Source organism: Panicum virgatum, chromosome 8K, assembly GCF_016808335.1.
Source record: "Panicum virgatum strain AP13 chromosome 8K, P.virgatum_v5, whole genome shotgun sequence".
Taxonomy (NCBI): Eukaryota; Viridiplantae; Streptophyta; class Magnoliopsida; order Poales; family Poaceae; genus Panicum; species Panicum virgatum.
The window spans coordinates 35,626,149-35,635,914 of NC_053143.1; the positions used below are offsets into that span (position 1 = coordinate 35,626,149).

Consider the following 9,766-nt stretch of genomic DNA (forward strand, 5'->3'; position numbering starts at 1 on the left):
CCCCTTGGGTACAGTTGCTAGGATCGGTTCGGCGCCCTCATTTCTAGTGATTGCACTAAGGACTGGCAACAGACATTTCTGCTAAAGATTAACCATTCCTCGTGATTGCTCTAAGAAATGTCAACAAGCATTTCTGGCGCCGTTGCCGGGGACGGCATGTGAACAAAGATATTGTGCTGATATTAACTTAGACCTTGTACTCAGGATATAGTCTTTACTCTTTTAGGCTAATGTCACTTTATGTCTTCTTTTATTTTTTATTTGAAAGAAGACAGGGGTAGTGTATGACTGGTTTCTCCCTGCCGGGAAACTACACAGACAATCTAGATAGGCTCGTGAGAAGGGCACGACCTCGCGTCGTTCCTCCTCTCGCTATCCTCCCGGCACAGGAACCCATTTCGGAAGCACCACTTGTTCTTGAGGCTATGGCTGAAAAGACTCTCCGCGAGTTCTCCGTCCCCTCCACCGAAAATGTGGCCACTGGCCCCAACATCAATGTCGGGGACGTGAACTTTGAGATCAAATCAAGCCTCATCAACATGGTGCAGGCTAGCCCATTCTGTGGCAAGCCGAACGATGACGCAAATGCACATTTGCAGAATTTTCTAGAGCTCTGCGACACCGTTGTCATACGGGGTGTCGCCGCCGACGTTGTCAAGCTTCATCTGTTTCCCTTTTCCCTCCTGGGAAAGGCGAAACAGTGGTTTTATAAAGAAAAAGACATCGACACCTGGGCCAAATGCTCCAAGGCGTTCCTCGCAAAATTCTTCCCACTGGGCAAAACAAATGCCCTGCGCTTGAAAATTTCAAGTTTCCAGTAGACGGGGATGGAATCCATCCCAAAAGCTTGGGAGAGGCTGCAGGAATACATCCTGGCCTGTCCTCATTACGGCATGGACGAGTGGCTCGTCCTGCAAAGCTTCTACAACGGGCTCACAATGACATCTCGAGCCAATATTGATGCCACTGCTGGAGGAGCCTTCCTCGATCTGACCATAGCCAAATCCAAAGCATTGGTCGAGAAGATGGTCTCCAATCAGGGGTGGAGCGATGAATGACTCCAACCCCGCACCAAAGGCATGCATACCGTCAAAGAGATGGATTTGATTGCCGCGAAGCTGGACCTCCTAATCAAGAAGATTGAGGAAGGGAGCAAACAACCGATCCATGCTCCCGTTTACGCCATGGGTTCGCACTTCATGTGCGAAGTCTGTGGTAATGATGAACACTCGGGGAACGACTGCCCCGAAACCCGTGAATACTGTGCCTACCTCAACAACAACAACAACAACAACGGGTACCGTCCACAACAAAGTAGGCCAGGGGTGGAACTAGCCACGTCCACCTTTTCAGGGAAGTAATAACTACAATCCTTCTTATAATTCGAATTTCAATTCAAACCAACCTCCCTTGAGAGAACTTGTTCTTGGCCAAGTTAAAATCAATGAAAATATAAATAAAAAGATTTTGGCCAATGACAAATCCCTGGAAAGTTTAAATGTCAAGCTTGAAACTTTGTCTTCGACTCTTAAAAACCAGTTAAGTTTCAACAAAATGATCGAAACCCAGCTTGCACAAATTGCTGCTTCGTTACCTGTTGTTGAGAGTGGAAAGATCCCGGGGCAACCCGAGTCTCCCATTGAAAATGTCAGCATGGTGTCTACCGGACGGGGTAACTCGTCTCGGAGGCCACCACGCAATAACCATGCAGGTAGGTACTATCCCCCAAGGAACAACGTTTGGGGTGGCATGGTGGCAGCGGTGCAAGAGGGTCCAGGGGTCCCCATGATCAGCTGCTCGATCTACATCAAACACTTCGAGCGATGCCTATGCGATCTAGGGGCAAGCGTGAATATAATGCCCAAGGTAATTTATGAAGCACTTGAATATCTTGCTCTTTCCCCAATAACTATGCTTGTATAGCTTGCAGATTCAACCATTCAGTATCCCGAAGGAATAGCCGAACACGTTTTCGTACGAATACGAGACTCCTTCGTCCTTGCCGACTTTGTAGTAATGGCTATGGAGGGCGACCTCGGAGTCGACCTCGTACTTGGGCGACCTTTTCTAAGGTCTGCCAAGGCAAGGATCGATGTCGGAAAGGGAGAAATCCGTTTCCGTGTCGGAAGGGAGGATATGTTTTTCAGGTTCAAGAAGAAGGAAGAGCAGCGCTTCGTGATCCAACAAGACAGTGAAGGGCAAGCACTCTGGGGTGCACCAGAACCCCAGCAAGAACAACGACCCCCCACTCCTAAAAGAAAGAAGAAGGAAAAGAAGGTGTGGCAGAAGGTCGAGAGTTCGGCCTCATCCAGTTCTCCAGGACGAGCCGACGAATGGTAAGAACGATGGAGAAAAGTCGTGCACGTCGGACTTTAAATGACGCGCCCTTGCCAAAGGTAAATTGGTACTTACTCATATTTGCTTTCTCCGCTTTTCAACATTTTCTTTGCACCTTATTTGTTTTTCTCCATTGCATGTTTGAAATTTTCGAAATTGTTTTCTGCATGCTGAAATTTTTTCTAGCATTTTTCCCTTTTTACAAAAAGACCAAAAATATTTTCTGAGTTTTAAATCCTTTGGGAAAATAAATTTGAACATCTTTTCGAGCAAACTTTGGCCATGCACCAAATTTTCAAAATATCTGACCGTTGAAGAGATGCCTGGCCAAAGGGGAGACCCAGCGGGCCCACCATGAGGCCGGCTGACCCCACAGGTCGGCCGACCCTAGGTGACCGTTGGGCGGGCCCCACCTTCTCCAACGGCTCCATAGACATTGCGGCCGGCCTCTTCCATGGTGCACACACCATCTTCCCTTTAAATAGAGACCGAGAGGAGGGTGTGAAGCTCTCATGCTCACTTCCTTCACTCACACTCCCTCTCACAAGTTCTTGCTTGGGTTTCCTTTGGATTTTGGCTCAAGTTTGGTTTCAAGAAATCTCTCTCTCTCATTTCTTTGCTGCAAGATTGATCACATATTTGGAGGAACAACTTTCGGGTAAGAATTTTATTTTGATTTCACTAACGAAACCCGAACCGAGTTGTTCTCGTTCATTCTTGTTCGTTCTTGTTGCAAGCATGAGAGGTGTAGGACGGAAAATTTCCGGAGCTCTCGTCATTCCCCTGAACCTGCACCAACGCCGACCATGATGGACTATGAGCAAGACGAACAAGAGGAACAAATAGAGGAGCAATCTGAAGAACCGCAAGCCGAGGACATGGAAATAGATGAAGATGATGCACCATACCTCGACTTGCAAGATGACCGCGAGCATCAAGCCTACACCATGATCAAGAATCGAAGCTTTGGTCATACCAGAGCCTTCGATCCAGACCTTCTCGAAAAAACGGGTATGGATGTTGACTTCACTCATGTTTGGCATGCGGTTGGATGGGATGGTTTTGTGCCCGTTGAGGAGAATGGTTCTCGTCTCCTCACCATCCAGTTTCTTTGAACTCTTCGGGAGGTGGATGATGGTGTTTCTTTCCGACTTTTTGGAGTTGAACGCTATTTTAATTGGTGAAATTTCAGTCACCTCCTTGGTTATAGTGCGCGCTTGCCAGTTTCCCTTGCAAAAGCTTGCCGCAGTTTTGATCGACATGAGTTTTGGGGTTTGATTTCGGGTCAAGTTGTTCATGGCAAGTTTGCACCTCGGTGCAATGACATTCAAAATCCGACTCTTCATTTGATGCACAAGTGGGTGGCTATCTTTCTCTTTCCAAGAGATGATCCACGACCAGTGCGCAATGATGAGTTGATGATATTATACGCCATGGTCAACAAGATCCAAATCTCCCCTGCACAAGCAATGGTTAAGCAATGGCTCACAAATTTTCGGATGACGGGTCCTATTGAATGCATGTCTTTGGTTACCCGCATCGTATCAAACATGGGAATCTTAGACGGGAACCCCGTTCCTTTCATTGAGGAGCCCCGTGTTATGATCAATGAGGCGTACTTGGTTCAAGGCCACACGCTCAAGAAAGGCCCGGATGACTCCTTGATTTTCTTTTCGCTTGGTTATGCAAATGAAATCCCATTGCCAAACGTGGGGTATCATTTGTATAATTGCCATTCGCTAACCATCCTGGCAGGGTTACAAGAAGCAGGGCCAGAAGGGAGGAGTTCATGCAGCAGTAACCTCATCCTCAACCACAGCAATATGAGGCTGGAGGTTCGTCATGGCAGAGTGCCTGCTCCACCGAGTGGGCACGGCAGGCCTCAGGGCACCGGTCCACCAGTTCAAGCTCCAGTGGTCCCCCGCGACGTACAGCTTCGTCCAGAGGTTTCGCCACTCTGACTCGGCACATGGGCGAGCTGAACGTATGCACCACCAACATCGATGAGTCGCTAGGCTAGCACATCGAGTCAACACAGAACTGGCAGCGATACACATGCGAGAGGATCCGCAACCTGGAGCAGCAATCCCAGGCGGAGAGGAGGGCCTATTACCATTGGGCTGGGTTTAATCCCAACCAGCAGCAGTAATCCTGAAGCTAGCTTGGGGGAGGACCCCCATGAGAGGTACCTTGTATCAAACTCTATCTTTACTGCTTTCAAAACCTTGCATGAAACCAAACAAAAATTTGCAAAATTCTGAAAATCCATAAAAATTTGCATAACTAAAATCATATAAAAATTGACAAAACCTTTAAAAACCCAAAAATATTTACTTGCTTTCCAGTATGTGTAGTAAGCATGTGTAGTTTTTCCTTGTTGAGATGATGAATAGTTGCTCTATTAGTTCCTTTCATATGCCTAGTAACAACCTTGTGCTCTCCCTAAGTTCTGAGTTTGGTGGCTAGATGTTCAAACCTTAAGCTTGAAACTTGTGGGTAGCGAAAAGCAGAATTCGAATCTATTGTCGGTCGAAACCCACCGGCGAGCAGCGATGGGCAACACGAAGAGCCGGGAGGTTGCTGGGGCGCTGGCAGGCACTGCTCCCTCGTTGACGGCCCGCAATTCCGTCACGCGCCCGGAGGTTTTGTGGAAAACCGGCCGTGCCACCTGACCTATACCCGATCAGGAGGGTGCAAACGTGCTCCGAACAGTTTCCTGCGTACAAAGACACGTGTAAACGTAAGTCCGAGCTGTGGTCGGCTCCCCGGGACGACTCTTGCATCGGCTTTGAAGAGCCGATCGAGGCCCGGTGTCAGATGGGATCTGATTGTATCCAGATATGATAAATAAAGAAAATAACTGTAAAGCTGCTTCAATTAAATCTAACTAATCTAATCCACGATGGTAAAAACTTCACTGCTAGATCGGAACATCCTACACGTGACTAGGCCTAATGAACGTAACAGATAACTAAACCGAAACCCAAAACAGAGGCCTAAGAACTAGCAAGAGCCGATTCCCGGAACAATCCCTATCAAGGCTAAGATAAAGCATCTACTACGCCACCGGATCATCCAATCCGTTTGCAAGGCCTAACCTAGCAGATATTACGCAAACTCTTAAGATAAGAGCAAACCAGAACATATCAGATCTACTAGACATAAAAGAAGCAGGGTGTTGCCTCTGTGCGACTAATTCTATGCGACAAGAATTAGCATGAGATTGAAACGTGACTGCACAGAGACAACGTGATATTCGTAGATGATAAGCAACGAAAGCATGATGAATCTACTAAAAGACATGCTACGAACATCAAGATAACTAGTACTACTCGCCATCAAAAATGCTTCAGTACGAGTAATACCAAGGTAAAAGCAAGAACAATACTGCCCTGATCGCAAGAAGCGATCAGGGCAGCATGGCGCTTACTTGGATGAAAACCCTAGGATTAGGGGTGGCGATGCGCCGAGAGTTGTTGTTTGCGAGTCGTGATGACGCTCTTTTTTACAAATGTCATAGGGTACATATTTATAGTCCGGAGACTTCTTGCCGTGCAAGGCAACCCCTAAACTCTTTCCTAAACGAAGACTAGAGATAGATTACAACTCAATAAAGACTCGAAGATTAGATAACATGATCTGGACTCTTCCCTCCACCGGTCCAGATCTTCATGAAGCTTCCAAATATCAGCTGAAACATGCCGTATAATTGTGGCACATTCTGGTCGTCCTATTGTTTCGGCAGTTCTCGTCAACTCCGAGCGAATCTGGACGTGATTCAAGTTGTATTGGAAAGCTTATCTCCTTAGCTTTCCATGCATATCTAGAACGTCCAAAACGGAGTCCATATGTGGCCTGGGCGTCCATTTTTGTGCGGCCTCTTCCAGCAGTCAGAACCAGCCTCGCGAGTAGACTGGACTTCAACATGGATTAGGCCCGTGACTCCAACTGAGCTTGACCCTTGAGTGCCCAATTATCATTGTATTTGGCCAAACTTATGATATAAGCCTGGCTAAGTGGACTCCTTTACCGTGGGCTTCTTCTGACATTTGGCCTACCAATCCTGGTCAAATTCTGGTGATAACAGAATCTAGGTTGTTATGGGTTATGATATGGCTGAAAAGAGTTGCTATGATCTTCTCCTATGTGATGCTTGATATCCGGAGTATTTCTTTTCAAAAATACAAAAATAGAGTAAAGTTCCTTGGTGATATGCAATTCCTATGCAGAGCCATATGAGTTACAAGTTTGAAAAGCCTTTTCTACATATGCAACTTGTCTTCTCATTGAGCTTTGTCAAATTGTTGTGACCCTTTGTGAGAATCACTTCATACGCCCATGATCAAGATCATGTACACATCCACTCACATGCTATACTTCTACACCTGGAAGATAGCAAGTACATCCACCATTCATCCACAAATAAAACTCCATGTTCTACTATGTTTATCTCTCTCCAAAGTTATCATCATGATGTATGGGCTATACAAAAAGAAATAAAAGATGCATACCCAAAGAAGGTATGCCACATGCCCGCAAGGCATGTCAAAAAAAAAGAGAGAGAAAAGATGCATACCCAAAGAAGGTGTGCCACACACGCACAAGGTGTGTCAAAAAAAGGAGAAAAAGAAAATATAGCCCATACCAAAAATATTACAAGGGAGAGAGAAATCATATAAAGAAGTTTCATCCACCATCCACCAAAAATATCCACACACTTGCACATCTTGATCAAGGCTTATGACTTGTTTCTCCTCTGGATCTGGTGTTTGACTTAGCGAAATATGAGAAGCAAGTTTGCCATTATATCCTCCATACCTACAGATCCACCAAAAAGATCCATGAGAAGTACGATGGAAAAAATAAAGGCACATAAAAAGGCCTTGGTGAGGAATGAAACATATTTTAACGATCCGAGAGATCACCCGAGGAACTACAATATTTCTTTTCAAAAACTTTATAAAAACCTCCGGATTGACGGTTGAACAAAGAAGTGGTAAGTGGTACTCTACAAGCCGTTCTGACCCTCAACCGCCAAAGATGAGGATGATGCTATAAGCCCACAGGAGTAAGGTAAAAGGTGCGAACAAGGCCAACTTATTCAGAATAAAGGTAAGAACACTCGGTTGTGCCTTGGGCATAAGTCAGGAATGCGACGTTGTAGCAACTCCCGATCAACAAGCTAAGACTAAAACTTTGCTCGGGACGAGCAAAGGGCTAGCTTGGGGGAGTTGTTGACAGTGCATAAGTGCCACTTTCACCCGTCAACTATACTCCATAATAAAGGAAAACTACATGCCTTACTCACATATTTGTATCACAAACCTCGCTCCACATTTGTTTTCGAGTTTTGTACATCTCATATGAGCAAGAGCGGAATAAGACAAAAACACGCAGCAGACGCCACATAACTATGCAGAATATCGCATCCGGCGTCACACCCTTACAAAGAGGGCTCACATGTCAGAGGAAACGGGGCCTCCACGCAAGATGCACTAGAGGATAAGGATAAGATCCAATGAATCAACCACCCAGCAAATGATCAGCACGAATGGCTAACAGGTGGGGTCAGCCGACCCCTAGGGTCGGCCGAACCGGGCCTACAACGCATCCAGGTGCATCTCGAGGAGGAGTGATGGCCAAGGCACCTGATCACCTTCCATATATGCGTTGGCGGGAAACCGACCTCCAAGTAGTATAAATAGGACCTCTCTCCCCCCTCTCAACACACACACACTTCATTCCATTCTCTTCAAGAAGGCTCTCCTCTCTCTTGCTCTCTTAGCTAGGTAGTGGAGCTAGGCTAGTTCTCTTTATTGAGCAAGTCGTCCTCGGGGTCGTTGAGCAATCCTTGGCTCCTGGTATGGCTTTGTATCCGATTTCTCAGACTTCTATTCATAATATAGAGTTCTGCCATGGTTGCTTTACTATCTTGATAGTTTATCAATCCATGCTTAGATCGTTCATAAGTTATTCTACGGTCTTGGTTAGGCCAGATGTGTTGCAGTCACAGCCTTCCCCCCTAAAAGGAATCTCGCCCCGAGATTATATGAAGAATAAGGATGGAAAGATTTAGTACCTGGATTGGTTCTAAGAAAGTCGGGAAAATTTCTTTGGAGATAATTTTCAGTCTCCCAAGTGGCTTCTTCCTCAGTATGGTGATTCCACTGAATTTTGTACATTCTAACTTTCAATATGGTTCAGACTTCCTTGATGTACCATTTCTTGATTTAGTTTCATCATTTCCTGGCATAGAGTTTCATTGAATGGCTCTACAAATAGACAATGGCATTGTGACTTGCGGCTGAGTGCATCCGCAACCACATTAGCTTTTCCTAGATGATAGTGCACTTCTAGATCATAGTCCTTTATCAATTCTAGCCAGCGTGTCTGTCTCATGTAGAGATCAGCTTGTGTGAACTACTCCATAAATGACTGCCCATGTGTTAAGTTTGTTTGCTAATTGTTAGACTGCAGTTTCTTAGTCTCATGTGTATGTTTATAATACTGTTCTTGCATCACATATAGATACGACTGATCTAGCTGACGGGACGTACGAGTTGATCCCGGAGTCTGAAGGAGGTGATCCAGAAGTCCAGGTGAACGCTGCTGTACTAACTGAAGCCCCAGACCAAAGTTCGGAAGAGCCCAAGGCTGTTTTAGCTAGCGACTACCGAGAAGGCAAGCCCCGGACATAACCCAGTATTTCAAATTATTACAATTTATCGTTATTACTTACTTGTGCATTTACAGTTCTTAGGATTTGAATTGAAACCGTAGATGCATGATCCTAGGAACCTATGTACTGAACTCTAGACCTGAGTTCGAATAATTACTAAGCTTATAGCAGAAAGAAAACACGACGGCTACAACACGTCGCAAAAGGACACCAAGCTTTGCCACACAGAGTAATAAGAGTAACATTATTATGATCAATCTAGATGTTTGCTTAAAGTTCTACCATGGTTGAATAGGAGTAGTTGCTTACATAGAATGGTTAATCAACTAGAATCTTGGAAGCTAAAATTTGAAAGTAAGGACCTACTCTTTATTGCTTTTCAGCAAAAGGAAAACCAGAGCCTTACAAAGCCCTGCATAGTCTAGCTAGGTGGACTAAGTATATCCGTTGACGGTTAAGTCTTGCTGAGTATTAGAATACTCAGCCTTGCTGTTGAAACCTTTTCAGGTATGAGTTTTGAGGACCAGACTGCTAGTCTGTCTTGGTGTAGCGAAAATGGCCTCTCATGCCATATTTCAATATAATGTTTTGGTGATTGATATAGACAATACAACACTTGGACTAATATGATTGTTAAGATGACCATTCTCAGGCTTTTAGGTTCAAGTGATGACAAAGAGAAGATAGGCGTAGCTAGGCCCGAAGGGCCGCCCTAAGGTGGTTCCGCCCTGAAACCTCTTCGGTCCAAGG

The 9,766-nt window shown here is 45.4% G+C and overlaps 1 non-coding gene across 1 annotated transcript; it reads right to left on the reverse strand.

Moving 5' to 3' along the window:
• Window positions 1–793: 793 nt before the first annotated feature.
• Window positions 794–895, reverse strand: LOC120646555. Its single transcript, XR_005664460.1, has one exon. It is a non-coding gene; the product is annotated as a small nucleolar RNA R71 (small nucleolar RNA).
• Window positions 896–9,766: the final 8,871 nt, after the last annotated feature.